Below are 20,210 nucleotides of genomic sequence, written 5' to 3'. Positions count from 1 at the left end.
AGGGGAGAAAGAGGTCAAAGCACAGGGTAGGGCAGTGTGAGCAGGACCAGCAGTGTCGTTTGACTTAGCAAACGAGGATCGGATGTCGTCAACCTTCTTTTCAAAATGGTTGACGAAGTCATCTGCAGAGAGGGAGGAGGGGGGGAGGGGGAGGAGGATTCAGGAGGGAGGAGAAGGTGGCAAAGAGCTTCCTAGGGTTAGAGGCAGATGCTTGGAATTTAGAGTGGTAGAAAGTGGCTTTAGCAGCAGAGACAGAAGAGGAAAATGTAGAGAGGAGGGAGTGAAAGGACGCCAGGTCCGCAGGGAGGCGAGTTTTCCTCCATTTCCGCTCGGCTGCCCGGAGCCCTGTTCTGTGAGCTCGCAATGAGTCGTCGAGCCACGGAGCAGGAGGGGAGGACCGAGCCGGCCTGGAGGATAGGGGACATAAAGAATCAAAGGATGCAGAAAGGGAGGAGAGGAGGGTTGAGGAGGCAGAATCAGGGGATAGGTTGGAGAAGGTTTGAGCAGAGGGAAGAGATGATAGGATGGAAGAGAAGAGAGTAGCGGGAGAGAGAGAGCGAAGGTTGGGACGGCGCAATACCATCCGAGTAGGGGCAGAGTGAGAAGTGTTGGATGAGAGCGAGAGGGAAAAGGATACAAGGTAGTGGTCGGAGACTTGGAGGGGAGTTGCAATGAGATTAGTGGACGAACAGCATCTAGTAAAGATGAGGTCAAGCGTATTGCCTGCCTTGTGAGTAGGGGGGGAAGGTGAGAGGGTGAGGTCAAAAGAGGAGAGGAGTGGAAAGAAGGAGGCAGAGAGGAATGAGTCAAAGGTAGACGTGGGGAGGTTAAAGTCACCCAGAACTGTGAGAGGTGAGCCATCCTCAGGAAAGGAACTTATCAAGACGTCAAGCTCATTGATGAACTCTCCAAGGGAACCTGGAGGGCGATAAATGATAAGGATGTTAATTTTGAAAGGGCTGGTAACTGTGACAGCATGGAATTCAAATGAGGAGATAGACAGATGGGTCAGGGGAGAAAGAGAGAATGTCCACTTGGGAGAGATGAGGATTCCAGTGCCACCAACCCGCTGGCCAGATGCTCTCGGGGTATGCGAGAACACGTGGGCAGACGAGGAGAGAGCAGTAGGAGTAGCAGTGTTATCTGTGGTAATCCATGTTTCCGTCAGTGCCAAGAAGTCGAGGTGCTGGAGGGTAGCATAGGCTGAGATGAACTCTGCCTTGTTGGCCGCAGACCGGCAGTTCCAGAGGCTGCCGGAGACCTGGAACTCCACGTGGGTCGTGCGCGCTGGGACCACCAGGTTAGAGTGGCAGCGGCCACGCGGTGTGAAGCGTTTGTATGGCCTGTGCAGAGGGGAGAGAACAGGGATAGACAGACACATAGTTGACAGGCTACAGAAGAGGCTACGCTAATGCAAAGGAGATTGGAATGACAAGTGGACTACACTTCTCGAATGTTCAGAAAGTTAAGCTTACGTTGCAAAAATCTACTGTACGTTAGTGTGTGACTTTGTGTGTGAGACAGAGGGGGTGACTGATGGCTGATTGTTACACTGTTGAAAAGTGTGTGAGAACCACTACAGTGTAAATGATTTATCCTAGGATGAATACCTCTGAATACTTATGTGTTGACATATTTTTGAAATTGGGCCCTGAATGTCCATTGTCAGATATTCATCATTGAAAAACAACATTTGTAATTTAGATGAAAAGGGCTTCAATTAAACGTAGGCCTACATTTAATGATTTAGAAGTGACAGTAAAGGTTTTGGAACAATAGCTTTTGACGAGAAAGCCTTATTCCACAGAGAGATGCCAGCAGCATACAGGCCTCATGGGAGGCATGTGACAGTTATCTGTTGGAGACGATTTCAAAGGCCTCTCCTCAGACGCAAGCTCCCAGGAGGGATTTTGACGTGTTGCACACATTTAAGACGATGAAATCCAAAACCTGGAAGGAAACAAGTGGCAGGGAAACGCATAATCAGATACAAAAGCCGTGAAATGAGTCCTTTATCCAAAAGCTTAGATACACTATTATAAAAAAAGACACATATTTTTGCCTTTGAAAGCAAAGGTGTCCTATAGTGTGTGGCATGATGGGAGTCTGTGTGCGTTCAAAGACATCTGATTAGCAGGCATGGCGTTTGTTTGGGTTCAGTAGGGTTCAGCTCCTGTCCCAAGCAGTCCCCTTGATCTCATGCCCCGAGGTGACACAGATCCACAGCCTTCTGCTGATGTTTAGGAAGAGCCCAGGACACACAGTTACTAAAATACAGCCCTGTGATCCTGTGTTGTTGACCATATCACAGTGAGGCAGGCAGACTAATGTTGAGTAACTGCTGTTATATTCCCCTGTGTAAGGCACACTGCACCGTTCATTACAGTTCCAGCACGACAGTATACTTATACTTTTAAGCTCTCTAACACTAATGATTCCCAAAAATGTTTTTGCTGCATAAAGTCTTCTAGGACGAATTTTATATCCACGTAATTCTTTTAAAATTAAACAATTGATTGCATCTCAATATGCTCTATTAGGTTCTAATTTTTCAGAGTAAATAACTCACGGACACTAGAGAAGCTTAAACAAGTTTAATTCTTCCCTAAGGGTCGTTACAGCTGTAATTCAGACAAAGACATGGCTTCCCCCGTGGTGGTATTCATACCCCACTTTGGGTGGAGTCTCCTCCTTATCGCTAAACATTGCATCCTTCTTGCTAAGTAGGGAACTAAGTGATATGAGCCTTCAACAGTTTCTCCCCTTATCAGTACTGCCACATGTGATCGTGTTCCCTGCACTCAGCCCCTCCCAAGCTTCCTTATGGCACCCCTCATGTCTCTTTTGTAACTTATGCTCCTATACTCTGAGTATAACAATGTTCAAAGTTTACCCCAGAATCCAACAGCTCCATATGTATTCAACTGTATTTTAATATTTATATATTTCTTAATTCCATTATTTTACTTTTAGATTTGTCTGTATTGTTGTGAATTGTTAGATACTACTGTTGGAGCTAGGAACACAAGCATTTCATTACACTCGCAATATCTGCAAAAATTGGATTTGATTTGATGTTAAAAGCCAGACAGAACATTGCAAATGTATTTTGTACTCAAAAATGTTAAATTTTTTTTTTTTTTTTATTTTTTTTTTTTTTTGACTGTGTTGTACTGCTGTGTCTGCTCATTGTCTGAGGAAGAGTTGGTTTCCCTCTCCTTCTCCCTCCTTCTCCCTGGCCTCTGAGGTAAAAATGAGTCACTGACTCAGCAGCTGGACTCTGTCACCCTTCATATATCCCAGGATTCCACAGGAGACTTAGCCACAGCCAAGTCTGACACATGTAAACTCTAACAGTGTGATCACTTCCTCCTCTTCCTTAAATGGACAAGTCCACCGAAGAAAGTAGGAAGACAAACACATTGTAAATGTATATTTAAGTAATATCACTAGCGAAACAAATTAAATAGATTTTTATTAGCACACAAATAAAAACGTAAATGTGTACTCATGTCTTACATATGGGAAGGACAGCAAATCAAATATATTCGTTTTTTTTATCACGACAGTTTCAGAGGCATTTAGTTCAAACCAACGTGGTGGATCTTGCAGTTGGAAAAGCACAACGCAGCACATTCATTTGGGTGGTGATTTATTGCCCCCTTTGAAAACAGACTTATCACACTATTTTCCTGGGGTTGCCAGGGGAGGTGTTCATCACATAGATCACATGGTTTTCTTCAAAACACCACTGAACCCAGCAGGAAATGGGCCTTAACGAGCAGGACAGTTGTTTACAGAAACACCGTTTTTAGGAGGTTTTAATGCATTTCCCAGGACTTCCACGTGACACTTTTATAATGTTTCTTAACAATAGTTATTATAGTTATATTATATCAATCAGACCTCCTCTTGGGTTTGGAAGTCTGCAGCATGAGTAGTAAAACCAACAGTGTTGAGGAGGGATGGCGCCTCTGTCTGAGATTGTGACAGTTTGTTTTTCAATAGTGCTCCATGATATTGGAGATTAACACTATTTGCCAGACTGAAACGAGACTGGTTTCTAATGAACTAAAGGCAGCTGTTGTTAGTCTTCAATAAAGGAGGATGAGGGACTGTGATTGGTCAGGCCTGCTTTGGCACAATCTAGTTGGAGGTGGAACTTTTACATAGCAAAGTTGATATTCTGAAGTTTTACAGAGAACCCTCAAATGAATCTCAAACCCTGAGAGTTCGTCAATTTTTCATGCCTGTTGTTTACTGTAGAGTGGATTCCATTATTGAATGTTTAAACCAAGGTGTTTACTTTTCCCATTCCATTACTGAGCATAGTCAGGTCTCTGTCTCTTTCCATCTCATCTTCCTTCCTGCCTTCCTGTGCAAGGTACGGGGTCAGGCAAAGCGCTGCTTATTTGAAGAGCCGCAAAAGAATCCCTGTCAGTTCTATTTTAATCAGGCATTGCCTGGAGATGAGTGCAGATATATCAGTGCCTGTTTATAGTTAGGCCGGTGCTCCTAGTTATTGATGTGATGGAAAACAAACTGTCATACTTTGAGAGAGAGAATGATACGTTGGACTTGGCCAACCTTTCCTCCTTTTCCTCTTTATCCTCCCTCCTTCTCACACGTTTAGAGTGTGGCATGAATGCCACCATTGTCTTTCTATCCTGTTGAAAATAGTTGTATCTGTCTGTACCTGATGCCCAAGAACACATTGAAAGGAACTTGTCTCTTACTGGTTATGTATTGACGTAGGCTGGAAGAAGCATCTCAGTTTCAGGAATCGTTTATTTGTTTCCCGGCATATTTTGGTCATTGCCACTAGAGTTTGTCACTACCAATACGGACATGCTATTCCTATCTTCCTTGGAATCTTGCTCTATTTGCACAAGTCAGTATTGGCATGAATAAGGTCAATATGTAGGCTATGACCTTGGCTTTCTTAAAAACCATAACCCAAACCATAAAACCCCAAGCACAGACAAACTGTTGAAAACAGTTGGTCTATGCTGATAGAAATATGTTGTGCATCTGTGATGCAATCTTGAATAAATTGAAGACCCTGAAAATGGTATACAGGTAGTTATTATCTGACTCAATTTTAGCTTTAATTTTGCTATTCACATTTGTATTATTTTTTTATGAGAAAAGTAAGGCCTAAGAGCAGTATGTCTGTATCCACATAATCAGCATGTGAATCAAATCCTTTATTTGGGATTCCAAAGAGGTAGTCTGTCCGTTTTCTTTGCAAACCCATTCAGAGTGTTTAAAAATACTACTGATTGTATTGAATCAACAGCAAAATGCTAAATTGTGTTGATTACTATTGAGAGAAACCACATTATACAGAGAAACCTGCATTGCACTCTGGGTACACATCATTATTTGATTATCAAGTTTACAGAGTCAGGCCAAAATGTATTTTGTTTCCATAAACACTTTTTGGTAGTTCTGGATACCAGGCAAGCGCCTTCTCCTACAAACCACTTCACATAATCAGTGCCAACAGCTACTAGTTACCAAGGAAAAGAGTGTAAAACATAACGCATCCATTATTATCTAACAGTGTTGATAATGACTACAATTCGGATGATTGAGTCACGTCCTTAATATTTATGATTTCCTGGAAATGCTCAAATGGGATTTCTTTCATAATTCTATTGTTTTGTCACAGTAGGAGCTGATCTATTATTTAGACTTTGACAAAAAAATATGTCTAACAGCTGCAACTCACTAATAATATTCCTAATTTGCTACAATACTTTGGTACTGCTGGTCCACAGTGGTCTTATTAAGTGTTGGAGGGAGGTTTTCTGGGTCCAGCGGGATAGACTCACTCATACTGTACTAGGCAATGTAGCGTTTGGCTCCTAGGCATGTATGAGACCATGTTTCTGTGCGAAGGCCAGACTAACTTTTCCCCTCATTTGACTTCACTGACTGCTTTCATTATATTATATTATTCTATACTGTGCAGAAGTGATGGAAATCATTCCTCAACTCATAAGGAATCTATAGGGATGCCTTCCCACAGTCTCCTCTGAAGAGAAGCTCCCAGAGAGGCCTTTGATGATGTGATTGGGAATTCTGAGGCCCTTTTCTCCTCCTTGTGTTATACAGGGTCTCTCTTGCTGTTGTATCTAACTGAGCCACCCACAACCTTACTCTATATGGTCTTGAGTGACCAGGCCTTTGATATCCCTGGAGATATCGACTGTCAGAGCAGTCCAGCAAGGTTTGTATTGCGTAATATAGACATCAATAGCAGTTCATATGCCTTCTGGAGCCGCCTGACAAAGGGTTATGAGACCTCAGGGTAGCAGAGCAAGCCTAAACATCTGCACTCCTCTTCCCATCTTGTCTGAGAAAAGATGAGAATCGGAACCCTTTGGCCCAAAACATCTCTGTCCCATCATATATTCCCCCTTAACACCCCGGTAACAGCAGCCCCACCCTCCTGGAAACAGATGTATTTGATACCCCAGCTTGGCTTGGCCACTTTGTAAATATTTGGCGATGTGGGACCAATTTGAAGGATCACATCTCCTCACTGAGGGTTGCTGAAATGTTTTTATTTAGACTGAAAGCTCTTGAAAGGACCAGTTCTTCGCATTCCAAAACCACCAATCTGCATGTGCTGATCCATTGCAGAGCATATGCACAGTGGGATTTTATCGATGGTATGGTTCACATGATACAATACAATACTAAAGAAGAAAATTGCAGAGGTTGTTTTGAACAGATGGTACCTGTGAATGTACTGGAAAGGTCTTACCTTGATATAATTACTATGAACCATTATAACAATCAGATGGAATGGATTGTACTTTTTTGCATTTTGTTGTTTTTGTATGTGTGCTTATTTGGTTGCGTGTTCACAAAGCTCTGTGGACGAATATGATCCCCCAGCTAACTGCTGGGAACAGAGGAACAGAGGTCGAGCTGGCAAGGCTTTAGATAGCAATCAGAGCTCCATAAGAGGAGAAGAAAAGAGAGGAGAGGGTGTAAGCACTGGGAGCTTGGAGTCACGAGCACAAAGGAGTGAATCATCTATGTGCTGGGCTGGGTGACTAGTGTTTGGACCGTAAACAACTGTGCAAACGGCTGTAAAACTGAAGAGCCGCTGCACATCTGTGTGCTTGACAAGTGTGTGAGTTGATAACCCACACACCCGCCCTTAGCGCCCACGTCAATGGTTATATCCAGGTCAGGGCTGCCTTATGGTTTTGCAATATCGAAGGCACAAATGCTTTGTCTTGTATGAGCTGATATCCCACACACCCGGCCTCAGCGCCCACGTCAACGGTCCTATCCAGGTCAGGGCTGTCTTATGGTTTTGCGATATCAAATGCACAAATGCTTTGTCTTTCCTAATGTGGGACTTTTTAAACAAGTTACGTTCAGAGACGAGCAGTCGTTGTCATTTCTGTTATAGTCAACATTTGTCTGTGTGAAAACCTCTGCCAGAGCTTAATTCCTCTGGAACTGGTTGAATATTGGCAATGTGCATTTGTGGTCTCTTGCAGTCACAATGAAAATTCATAATAACAGGGGAAATTGTGCTAGAAGAAGAACACACAAAGTGTATTTGAGAATTGGGAAATGGACAAGGCATAGACTTGCACACTAGCACAGACACTGTGTGTTCTTCTTTGAGAACACTGTGTGAGATGAGGAGACATGACACTGACATAGAGGCCTATTTTAATTCTGACGGCACTTTCTGAAGTTCGACTACAGCTTATTCCACTTGGTTGTATCAGCCAGAAGGTTTCTGTATGCTTAGATGTGGGCTTGCTGATGTAATAGTGTGAGATAGCCAGAGTCCAGCAGCTTCTTTAAAGGGGAAACACAGTGAGTGTCTGCACAGCCTCACATCTTGCAAGCTGCCCAGTCAATATCCAATGTCTCATCCTTTACATTCCAAATTGTAGGTTCTGCATGATTTATTCTCACTGCTAAAAGATAGGGGTCAAACTGTTCATCTGTCTACATCTGTCCACAGAAAATATGTGTTATGTTTTTCACATGAAGGCCTCTTATGAGGCAGAATCATGTTTGTCCAGACAGACAGGCAGACAGACAGCCTGAGCAGAATAACAGCTTTATTACAGCTTTATAGAATAAAAGGGGAAAAATAGGTAAATGGTTTCAACACTTTAACCTTTGACATTCTTTTGATGATAACCCCAACAGGAAAGACAGACAGCATCCATCTCTAAAACTATTTAATCTGCTGTCTTATTGACAGGGATGCTTCTGCGGTGCAGACGTAGACCATATTGTCATTGGCTCTGCTTGTTTTATTTACCCCCGGCAGAATGAGCATGTCTAAAGTGAGATTTTGTGATCTTCACTGGCTATTTCTCCAATGAGCTAGGTTGTGTGGGTACATTGTCACTATAGGTGAAATGTCAATCAAGAGGACAGTCCATATGAATGTGAGGAAACGTTACCAGTCATACCAGGCCTCTAGGCTCTCCAGACAAATGGCTGCTAAACAAAAAATAAACAAATAGGGAGGCAGATTTTGGACTCAGGCCTGGGGTTAGGATTAGTGCTATATGTCAACTTGATCAAGACAAAGGTGATGATTGTGGACTACAGAAAAAAAGAGGACCGGGCACGCCCCCATTCACATTGACGGGGCTGCAGTGGAGCAGGTTGAGAGCTTCAAGTTCCTTGTTGTCCACATCACCAACAAACTAACATGGTCCAAGCACACCAAGACAGTTGTGAAGAGGGCACGACAAAACCTATTGCCCCTCAGGAGACTGAAAAGATTTGGCATGGGTCCTCAGGTCCTCAAAAGGTTATACAGCTGCACCATCGAGAACATCTTGACTGGTTGCATCACTGCCTGGTATGGCAACTGCTCGGCCTCCGAACGCAAGGCTACAGAGTGTAGTGCGTACAGCCCAGAACATCACTGGTGCCAAGCTTCCTGCCAACCAGGACCTCTATACCAGGCAGTGTCAGAGGAAGGCCCTAAAAATTGTCAAAGATTCCAGCCACCCTAAAGATTCCAGCCACGTCATAGACTATTCTCTCTGCAACTGTACGGGAAGCGGTACCGCAATGCCAAGTCTAGGTCCAAGAGGCTTCTAAACAGCTTCTACCCCCAAGCCATAAGACTCCTGAACATCTAATCAAATGGCTACCCAGACTATTTGCATTGCCCCCCCCCCCCCCCTCCCCTCTTTTAAACCGCCGCTACACTCTGTTGTTACCATCTATGCATAGTCACTTTAATAACTGTATCTACATGTACATATTACCTCAACTAACCGGTGCCCCCGCACATTGACTCGGTACCGGTACCCCCCCCCCCCCCCTGTATATAGTCTCGCTACTGTTGTTTTACTGCTGCTCTTTAATTACTTGTTACTTTTATTTATTATTCTTATCCATATTTTTTTGAACTGCATTGTTGGTTAGGGGCTAGTAAGTAAGCATTTCACTGTAAGGTCAACTCCTGTTGTATTCAGTGCATGGGGCGGCAGGGTAGCCTTGTGGTTAGAGCGTTGGACTAGTAACCGAAAGGTTGAAGTTCAAATCCCCGAGCTAACAAGGTACCAATCTGTCGTTCTTCCCCTGAACAGGCAGTTAACCCACTGTTCCTAGGCCATCATTGAAAATAAGAATTTGTTCTTAACTGACTTGCCTAGTTAAACAAAGGTAAAATGTGACTAATCAAATTTGATTGATCTTTAATAACTACTTATTTGTAGCAGTTTTACTTTAGTGCCTTATTGCAAACAGAATGCATGTTTTGGAATATATTTACTCTGTACAGGCTTCCTTTTAACTCTGTCATTTAGGTTTTATGTGCATTATTCTATGCTTCCCGTTCTTACGTTTTGAGCGGTTTCCTTCCTTGAGCGGTTTCCTTCCTCTCCGGCAACTGAGTTAGGAAGGACACCTGTACCTTTGTAGTGACTAGGTGTTTTGATACACTATCCAAAGTGTAATTTATAACTTAACCATGCTCAAAGGGATATTCAATGTCTGCTTTTTATTTTTATCCATCTACCAATAGGTTTCCTTCTTTGCGAGGCATTGGAAAACCTCCCTGGTCTTTGTGGTTGAATCTATTTTTGAAATGCACTGCTCGACTGAGGGACCTTACAGATCATTGTATGTGAGGGGTACATAGCTGAGGTAGTCATTCCAAAAAATATTTTACACTATTATTGCACACAATAAGTCCATGCAACGTATTGCGACTTGTTAACCAAATTTTTACTACTGAACTTATTTAGGCTTGCCATAAGAAAGGGGTTGAATACTTACTAACTCAAGACATCTTTTCATTTGTAAACCTTTCTAAAAACATAATTCCACTTTAACATTATCCAAGCAATTTGATGAATGGAAAGAGACATTTGTTACAAAACACCAAAATGTGTATTATAATAAAATACTGCGATTGTCATTAGGCCTACACTTGTAGCTTGAATTGATGCGTCCACTGCTGCCCACACGCTTCTCAACCTTGGCTGTGCATCTAGGTCTTGGCCATTCATCTCCGCCTTGGCAAAATGTAAGTGTTCTCGTAGAACCACAACGCAATTTGGTGCGTATTCCACCTGGTTTCAAGTCAAATTGCAAATGTTTCATGTAGCTTACATGCGGGAAGAATACATAATAGTGTAATAGCCTTTAGTTTTCTTGGCATTTTGTGTTAATTATTGTGATCGGCTCATGTTTTACCGGTACGGCGTACCCCCACTATACTGTCTTACTTTTACCTTTGATCTACTGTAGCTTTTATTTAGGTGATTGTAAGTTCTCAAAGATCATAGGCTATTATAAAAAGTATTTTTTTGTTGTTGTTGTTGTTGTTGCAATGCACCAAACTGTGATCTCGTGGCCCACCTGGACCCATGCCGCGACCCACAAGTGGGTCCCACCCCACAGTTTGGGAACCACTGATCTATAACTCCCATTATAACTAGTTTAATAACATCTTATGTTATTACTCATAACTATTTAAAACTACTTATGACAACTTATGACAAGTGTTATAATGTATTATATAGACGTTATAAAGGTTTTATGAATGCATACATAAGGACACCTACAGTAAAGTCTTACCGAGCCCCAATTTTATTGTCACTGAATAAACCTCCTGAATAAACCCCTGAATAAATATAAAAGAGAGTCGCACACTCTATGTACATATAAGCTCCCAGTGATTTATTGAGTAAACCACCAACATTTCAGCCCAACGGTAGCACTGCCATTATCAAGATACTGTTAGTTTCTGAAACAACACCATTGTCATCTGGTCGTCTGGAGTCCAAGCACAAAATTGTGACTTCTGTTGTCTTTCTCTTCAGTCATTCTCATATCACATCATCGTAATCTGTAAGAAGAAAAATGTAGAACTCATTCAAATTGCAGTCATAAAAGTGTTAGAAATTGCACATTGGCTCTTAATAAAGTAGTGGGCTGGTTAAAATGATGGTGGTGCCCACGTTAATGTCTACAGAGATACTTATGAGGGTAAAGAAATAGGTATAGCTAACCACTACTGTGGATGACAAGGACACCATTTTGGATAGTTTCACAGTTTCTCCAACTTCCTTTGGCCTTACTTGGTGGTGCACCCGGAGCACCCTGAGCACCAGCCTGGACTCCAGTGTGATTGGCCAGCGCAAGGTTTCTCTCGATCTCATTGTAGAGGTGTTGGTCAACTTGCATCAGTGCTTGTATCATTACTGTGGAGGCGTTGTTACCTTTGCAGATAACAGTGTCCACAAGTTTTCGTGCCTTATCTGCCCTGTCTAGCATCCTATGTGTTATGGAGTCCCTCTCAAATGTATTGATCACATTGTTTTGTAGTAAATTGTCACATATGGCCATGATATTAGGCTCATTCAAATCATTCACTATCTGCCACCTTGCCAGTTTTAGTTGTTGGGCTGCTCAGAAAGAGAGAGAAAAAAATAAGAAAGAATGGTTATTATACAGTAAAGGAGTTTGGACAAATAAAAAATCAGGGCTGCATTCAGTAGCACGTTCACATTGAAATACTATATAGTGGTTGATTTCCTGCCCAACTATACTGCATTCCATAAACCAATGGTTGTGTACTACGTCGCCACGTCATCAACTGTGCAGTCCGGCAACAGATTGTTAAATCAAATTTTGTGGTTAGCTGTTAAAAACAGCACCCATCCAGGCATTGTAATATCGGACTTGTCTGCAATGTATTTGGGCACGAACTCAGTCATTGTGTAGAACAAACATAGAGGAATTTTTTGGAACAATTTATTTGAATAGTCCCAAGTAGATGGTTTGTAGATTTTCAGAAGATGTTCAATAACTGTCAACAACATTTCAACTAACTATCCCCTAACCCTAACCTTAATCCTTACCCTAACCCTAAACTTAACCCTAACCCATCCCTAATTCTAACCTTAACCTTTGTTGATAGTATGAACATCTATATGGGACATTCCAAATAAAGTGTGACCAAATATTTTTACTACTAGTACTTTAGAAGTACTTTACAACAAGTCTTAAACTTTTAAGCTCTTTCATTTCAGTGCCAATATTATATGAGTGGCGCACACATCGCTATCACATTCACACAAACAAGTGGAACATGCTACTTGCTACGATACAACAACAATTTAAAAAAGCACTCATGAGAGTTGAGTGCGTTCTTTCCCTTTTACATTGCTATGATACATTACACACAAATGAAAGACAATGTTACCCAGTTGTTCTCAGCAACATATGACATTAACTATGTATTTAAAGTGTAAAGCTTAGTTTACCTGCCATACTCGGATGAAAGTCTAAAAGTGGATTGTGCAAACAGAAAATCTCCTGTCTTTTGTTAACGCAGAAATCGAAAGGGGAAGTGAAAGTTTGAAAAAAGATGTATCCAATCTAAACATAACCATCTCGTAGCCCAATCACGGACCAAGTTTGATAAAAAAAAATACAAATACCACCAATGAAGGAAGTTGAAACTCAAAACTTCACTCCACTCATCTCCCACTCACTTTCTCTCGCTCTCTGGAAATGTCCCCCTCCCCCCACATGTGCACTCACTCATTCACTCACACACAGGCACAGAGCACAGCAACCTGCGTTTCATCATTGAGTACAGTTAAAACATTTACATGCTTTGCAAGAAGAAGGATTTCCCAAATAATCCTGTTTTCCACACACATAGCTATGTGTAGCCTACTTGGACACCTCCCACCTCCCACACCGAATAGCATGAAGCCACAGGGCTCTTCTTGCAGACTCTGAACATTGCAAACCGTAGGTCGGGATATTTTTTACAATGATGACAGATTTTGAACTCTGTCCTCATTGAGAGTCCAACGACGACAGATCTGCAATTTGGGCCTGGGATTAGGATTAGTGCTAGGGTAAAAAATCTGTCAGTGTCACTACGCTCTGTAAATCAAATAGACTTACGCAAGTGTAGTGCAGTGGACTTCTGTGCAGCACCCTCCACATGTTGCTGCTGGAGAAACCTCTGTAACACTTTACTGTAGGTTTCCTAATGTATGAATTAATAAAGCCTTTATAACACCTATAAAACACATGATAACATTTGTCATAAACATTTGTCATATTTAGTTTTAAATAGTTATGAGTAACAACATAAGATGTTATAAAACTAGTTATAATGGGTGTTATAGATGACTGTCCATCCTGTTGCCATATACTCTAATGTCAACTGTTAATAATTACTTGTGCCAAATTTATAGCAGTTTTACTTTAGTGCCTTATTGCAATCAGGACACATGTTTTGGAATATTTTTATTCCGTACAGGCTTCCTTCTTTTCACTGTCATTTAGATAAGTATTGTGGCGTAACTAAACTCAGCAAAAAAAGAAATGTCCTCTCACTGTCAAGTGCATTTATTATCAGCAAATTTAACGTGTAAATATTTGTATGAACATAACAAGATTCAACATAAACTGAACAAGTTTTACAGACATGTGACTAACAGAAATGGAATAATGTGTCCCTGAACAAAGGGGGGGTCAAATCAAAAGTAACAGTCAGTATCTGGTATGGCCACCAGCTGCATTAAGTACTGCAGTGCATCTCCTCCTCATGGACTGCACCAGATTTGCCAGTTCTTACTGTGAGATGTTACCCCAGTCTTCCACCAAGGTACCTGCAAGTTCTGGGACATTTCTGGGGGGAATGGCCCTAGCCCTCACCCTCTGATGCAACAGGTCCCAGACGTGCTCAATGTGGATTGAGATCTGGTCTCTTTTCTGACCATGGCAGAACACTGACATTCCTGTCTTGCAGGAAATCACGCACATAACGAGCAGCTGGTGGCATTGTCATGCTGGAGGGTCATGTCAGGATGAGCCTGCAGGAAGGGTACCACATGAGGGAGGAGGATGTCTTCCCTGCGACGCACAGCGTTGAGATTGCCTGCAATGACAACAAGCTCAGTCTGATGATGCTGTGACACACCGCCCCAGACCATGACGGACCCTCCACCTCCAAATCGATCCCGCTCCAGAGTACAGGCCTCGGTCTAACGCTCATTCCTTCGACGATAAATGCGAATCTGACCATCACCCCTCGTGAGACAAAACCGTGACTCGTCAGTGAAGAGCACTTTTTGCCAGTCCTGTCTGGTCCAGCGACGGTGTGTTTGTACCCATTGGTGACATTGTTGCCGGTAATGTCTGGTGAGGACCCGCCTTACAACAGGCCTACAAGCCCTCAGTCCAGCCTCTCTCAGCCTATTGCAGACAGTCTGAGCATTGATGGAGGGATTGTGCATTCCTGGTGTAACTCGGCAGTTGTTGTTGCCATCCTGTACCTGTCCCGCAGGTATGACGTTCGGATGCACCGATCCTGTGCAGGTGTTGTTACACGTGGTCTGCCACTGCGAGGACGATAAGCTTTCCATCCTGTCTCCCTGTAGCGCTGTCTTATTCGTCTCACAGTACGGACATTACAATTTATTGCCCTTGCCAAATCAGCAGTCCTCATGCCTCCTTGCAGCATGCCTAAGGCACGGCCACGCAGATGAGCAGGGACCCTGGGCATCTTTCTTTTGGTGTTTTTCAGAGTCAGTAGAAAGGCCTCTTTAGTGTCTTAAGTGTTCATAACTGTGACCTTAATTGCCTTCTGTCTGTAAGCTGTTAGTGTCTTAACGACCGTTCCACAGGTGCATGTTCAGTAATTGTTTATGGTTCATTGCACAAGCATGGGAAACAGTGTTTAAAGCCTTTACAATGAAGATCTGTGAAGTTATTTGGATTTTTACGAATTATCTTCGAAAGACAGGGTGCTGAGTTTAGATTAATTCTCTGACCCTTTTCAAATTTACAATGAGTTATTATGAGGTGAGTTCTACTTGCTATATCATTAAGTTGTACTGTTTTCTATCTAATCTAAAAATTGGAAAACTGGCAAGAAACACTTGTGTGATAATTGGGTTATTGGCCAATATGCATTTCACAAAGACTATATTAAAACAGTATCATCGTGCTGGCAAGGTTCTTTCCCTTTTTTTACGAATTTTATGAAGATCTGTGAATGTATTTGGATTTTTACGAATAATCTTTGAAAGACAGGGTCCTGAAAAAGGGACGTTCCTTTTTTTGCTGAGTTTACTATGCTGTTGATCCATCCTTAGTTTTCTCCTATCACAGCCATTAAAGCTGCAATATGTAACTTTTTTGGCCACCGGACCAAATTCACATAGAAATGTGTATTATAGATATGTCATTCTCATTGAAAGCAAGTCTAAGAAGCAATAGAGCTGTTCTATGTGCACTATTTCTATTCTTCCAGTTCTTAAGTTTTATTTTTGCATCTTTTACTTTTGGTTTTGTACACCAGCTTCAAACAGCTTAAAATACAATATTTTTGGTTATGAAAAATATATTTCACAGTTGTTTAGATGGGACAATGATTCTCTACACTGCATTAGCTTCTTTTGACACCAACTGAAATTAGGTGAACTATTAGAATTTTAGCAACCAGGTAATGGCAGAGCGATATCTGCATAGTTTACCTTTAAACTCTGTAACTGTTTTAGAGTCCCCATTGGCCTCATTGTGAAATCACAGTGTTCTCTTCAAACCACAATGCAATTTGGAGCGCATTCCACCTGGTTTCAAGTCAATTCAAACATTTTTCATAATGTTTTGTTATTTCTGTATATCAAAGAAATTAACTGCAAAGTTACATCTTTTAGAATGAGGGTCAATAGGAAACAATGTTGGGTTTTCTCAATTTGTGGGCGTGGTCGAGGGGAATTCCTTATTATTAAGTGAATACCGACTGGGACTATAGATGCGGTAAAGGAGTCAATGCAGGAATCCTGTAGGAATCATACTGGTAGTCCTTCAGGAAAACAATCCTTCCAGAATCCCGCATTATATGTATCCTGCCGGAATAGGAAGTCATGCAGGATATTCCACAAGATTTTCGGGGCCACTTTCCTGTAGGACAATTCCTGCAGGAATTCTGTAGGAATCATGCAGGTTGTCGTTCAGGAAAACAATCCTGCTGGAATCCTTCAGAATATATGTCCTGCAGGAATAGGAAGTCCATCATCAATCTTAAATGGAAGAAGTTTGGAACCACCAAGACTCTTCCTATAGCTGGCCGCTCAGCCAAACTGAGTAATCTGGGGTGAAGGGCCTTGGTCAGGAAGGTGAGCAAGAACCCGATGGTCACTCTGACAGAGCTCTAGAGTTCCTCTGTGGAGATGGGAGAACCTTCCAGAAGGACAACCATCTTTGCAGCACTACACCAATCAGGCCTTTATGGTAGAGTGGCCAGATGGAAGTCACTCCTCAGTAAAAGGCACATGACAGCCCGCTTGGAGTTTGCCAAAAGGCACCTAAAGAGTCTCAGACCATGAGAATCAAGATTCTCTGGTCTGATGAAACCAAGATTGAACTCTTTGGCCGGAATGTCAAGCGTCACGTCTGGAGAAAACCTGGCACCATCCCTACGGTGAAGCATGGTGGTGGCAGCGTCATGCTGTGGGGATGTTTTTCAGCAGCAGGAACTGGGAGACTAGTCAGGATGGAGAGAATGATGAACGGAGCAAAGTACAGAGAGATTCTTGATGAAAACCTTCTCCAGAGCACTGAGGATCTCAGACTGGGTTGAAGGTTCATCTTCCAACAGGACAACAACCCTAAGCACACAGCCAATACAACACAGGAGTAGCTTCGGAACAAGTCTCTGAATGTCTTTGAGAGGCCCAGCCAGAGCCCAGACATGAACCCAATCTAACATCTCTGGAGAGACCTGAAAATAGCTGTGCAGCGACGCTCCCCATCCAACCTGACTGTCACGATTCTCTAAGACAGAACCCAGAAGCAGACCAGGACAAGGTGAGTAAAATGAAAGTGAGTATTTATTGGTGGTCTTGATGTGTATATTGAGTAATCCAGGAGATGGAGCGGCAGCGGAGGAGAGTAAATGGGTTGATCCAATGAAGTCACTGTATCCAACAACGGCCAGGCAAGGGAGTTGAATGTTCCGGGAGAATGACTGTAGACAGAGTAAACGGGATTGAGTAACCAGCAACAAGTACAAAACAACAAAACTAGCTCAGGAAACATGAGGCTGATACGCTGACACAACATACTGTTCGTTGCTAACGATCCAGCAGGGAATGGATGTCAGCTCAGGGCTTAAGAAGAGGTGATGATCAGGACCAGGTGTGCAGAAGGTTGATGAGATGCAGGTGCGGGTAATTACTAGATCTCCCGCCTAACTTCGTTGCCTAGCAACCAGACAGAGTGCATTCAGGAACCTTAGACAACACTCCAAACAAAAAACAGTCAGCTCAGGCAGGAACAGACTCAGGAAGCGGGATTCCTGACACTGACAGAGCTTGAGAGGATCTTCAGAGTCGAATGGGAGAAACTCCCCAAATACAAGCTTGTAGCATCATACCGAAGGCTCGAGGCTGTAGTCTCTGCCAAAGGTGCTTCAACAAAGTACTAAGTAAAGAGTCTGAATACTTGTGTAAATGTGTCATTTAAAAAATATATATACATTTGCTAAAATTTCCAAAAAACAGTTTTTCTTTGTCATTATGGGGTAATGTGTGTGGATTGCTGATTTTCTTATTTTAGAATAAGGCTGTAACAAAATGTGGAAAAAGTCAAATGATCTCCATACTTTCCGAATGTAACCACGGTTATGTGAGCTATTGGATCACTCCAATATGGTGTCCTTCCGAGCGGCAGGATACATTCTGAATAAGGATTTCAGATTAGTCCCATGTACCGGGTAGTGCTGCGGCTGACCCCCTTAAATAGCTTCCGCCGCACTACTTTCACCTCGTATCCTTTTTCAAGTCACCGTAGATCACCGACAAAGAGGATTGGAGTGATCCAATAGATCACATAACCGTGGTTACATACGTAACCTTTGTTACATAGCACTGTATTGGATCACTCACAATACCAGATAAGGGCCAGACAGAGAGCAAAGTCCCGTAGGATTGAGCTCATACCAGGCATAGTTGCTGTGACCCACCAACCCCACTCAGGGAAGCGGAGGCAACACCCAGCACGACCGTCCCGACTTCATTGGCAGGTGCAACATTGATTTGATAGTACCTAGAAAAGGTGCTAGACAAATTCCCAACTGGCCGAGGTGCAAATATCATTGAGGGGAACTCCTCGGAGCAGGGCCCACGATGTAGATACTCCTCTAGTAGAATGTGCCACAACAGCAGATGGCAGAGGCCGACTGCCCAGCTGATACGCTGTAATAATAGTGTCCACAATCCAATGTGAGAGTCTTTGTATCGATAGGTTCTGGCCCAGAATTCTCTCACCATAGCAAACGAGTGTCCAAGGCGCTGACTGGGCACAGCACACTTGGGGAAAAACACCCAGCTCACCCGCAGCTGCAGGAGGGGCATATGTGGCCAAATTTAAAAGCCGGTTCACATGTCTGTAGAACAGGACCTTTGGCAAGAGTGAGGGGTTAAGAAGGAGGGTGACACTCCTCTTGTCTGGACCCATTCGGAAAAACATTCAATACTCACTGAAAAAGCATGAAGTTCACTCACCCTCTTAGTGGAGGTAATAGCCAACAGGAATGCCACCTTCATGGATAGGTGCTTCAAAGACATTGACTCTAGGGGCTCAAGGGCGGCTTAGCAAGAACTGACAGCACCACGTCAAGGTTCCAGCTTGGAACCGAGCGGGCCATTGCTGGACACAGATGATGACCTCCCTACATACATTTGGAGAGCAATGGCTAACTACCCATGGGTCCCTCTTGGCTGTCGTCATGGCATGCCAAGATAGCAGATAAATACACTCTCAATGTGGATGCCGCACAGTGACTTTGAAAACCGTAAAACCGTTTGCACATATGACTCTCACACCAGGTACAGTATATACCCCACCACAATTAATATGATGCATTGGTGGAAGCCATGGCGCTCCGCAACACGTTCACTACATTGTCCCGAAGGCCTAGACTGGTCCACTAATGCCTCACAGAGGCCAAGCCCGAAGCTGGAGGCGGTGCAGTCCGGATGCCACAGTATCCCGCCAGCCTGAAAGAGCAGGTCGGGCCTCAGGGTCAGCTGCCATGGGATCAGGAACAGAGGGAAAACAGAAGGCTGAACCATGATCGTCTCAGCCAACATGGAGCTATCAAGAGCAGCTGGTGGCCCATCAATAGGACCCTGTCTAGAGTAGCTGTGATCAGGGGAAATGTTGGGAAAGAGTAAAGCGCGATTGCCAGCCAATCGTGTGCGAAGGGTGTCCAGACCCAGAGGGCCTCTAGGGTCCGACATCGAGAACCAGCAGGGGCAATGCGTGTTCTCCTGAGATGCAAGCAGGTCCACCTGTGCTCTCCCAAACCTGTCCCAAAGCTGTAGCACCACCCGAGGGTGTAGACTCTAGTCCCCCTCCAGCGGGCCATCTCTCGAGAGCATGTCTGCTGCATTGTTCAGGACCCCAGGGATATGTGCTGCTTGCAGAGATGCCAAGTGGGTCTGGGCCCAAGGCCAGAGCTCCCGAGCCATTTGACCAGAAAATGCTGTCCTACCAGGTAGGGCTGGAATTACTGGAGAGCTAGGCAAACCACCAGCAAATGTGTGGACCACTCCATGAGGGGCTCCAGCGGCTGCTGGCCACCATGCCTCTGAATGTGGCACCCCAACCCATCAGAGAGGCATAAGCACACACCATCTCTCTACGGTGGACTC

The 20,210-nt window shown here is 43.4% G+C and overlaps 1 long non-coding RNA gene across 1 annotated transcript; it reads right to left on the bottom strand.

Moving 5' to 3' along the window:
* Nucleotides 1-11,178: 11,178 nt before the first annotated feature.
* LOC106587605 (uncharacterized) lies at nt 11,179-13,051 on the bottom strand. Its single transcript, XR_001324475.3, has 3 exons — nt 12,789-13,051; nt 11,601-11,927; nt 11,179-11,368 (listed from the first exon to the last, which is right to left on the bottom strand). It is a non-coding gene; the product is annotated as an uncharacterized LOC106587605 (long non-coding RNA).
* Between the last annotated feature and the right edge of the window lie 7,159 nt (nt 13,052-20,210).

The sequence above is a fragment of the Salmo salar genome, chromosome 01, assembly GCF_965601325.2.
Source record: "Salmo salar chromosome 01, fSalSal1, whole genome shotgun sequence".
NCBI lineage: Eukaryota > Metazoa > Chordata > Actinopteri > Salmoniformes > Salmonidae > Salmo > Salmo salar.
Note: the sequence above shows the minus strand (reverse complement) of the source record. Positions and strands in the feature narration are given on the sequence as shown.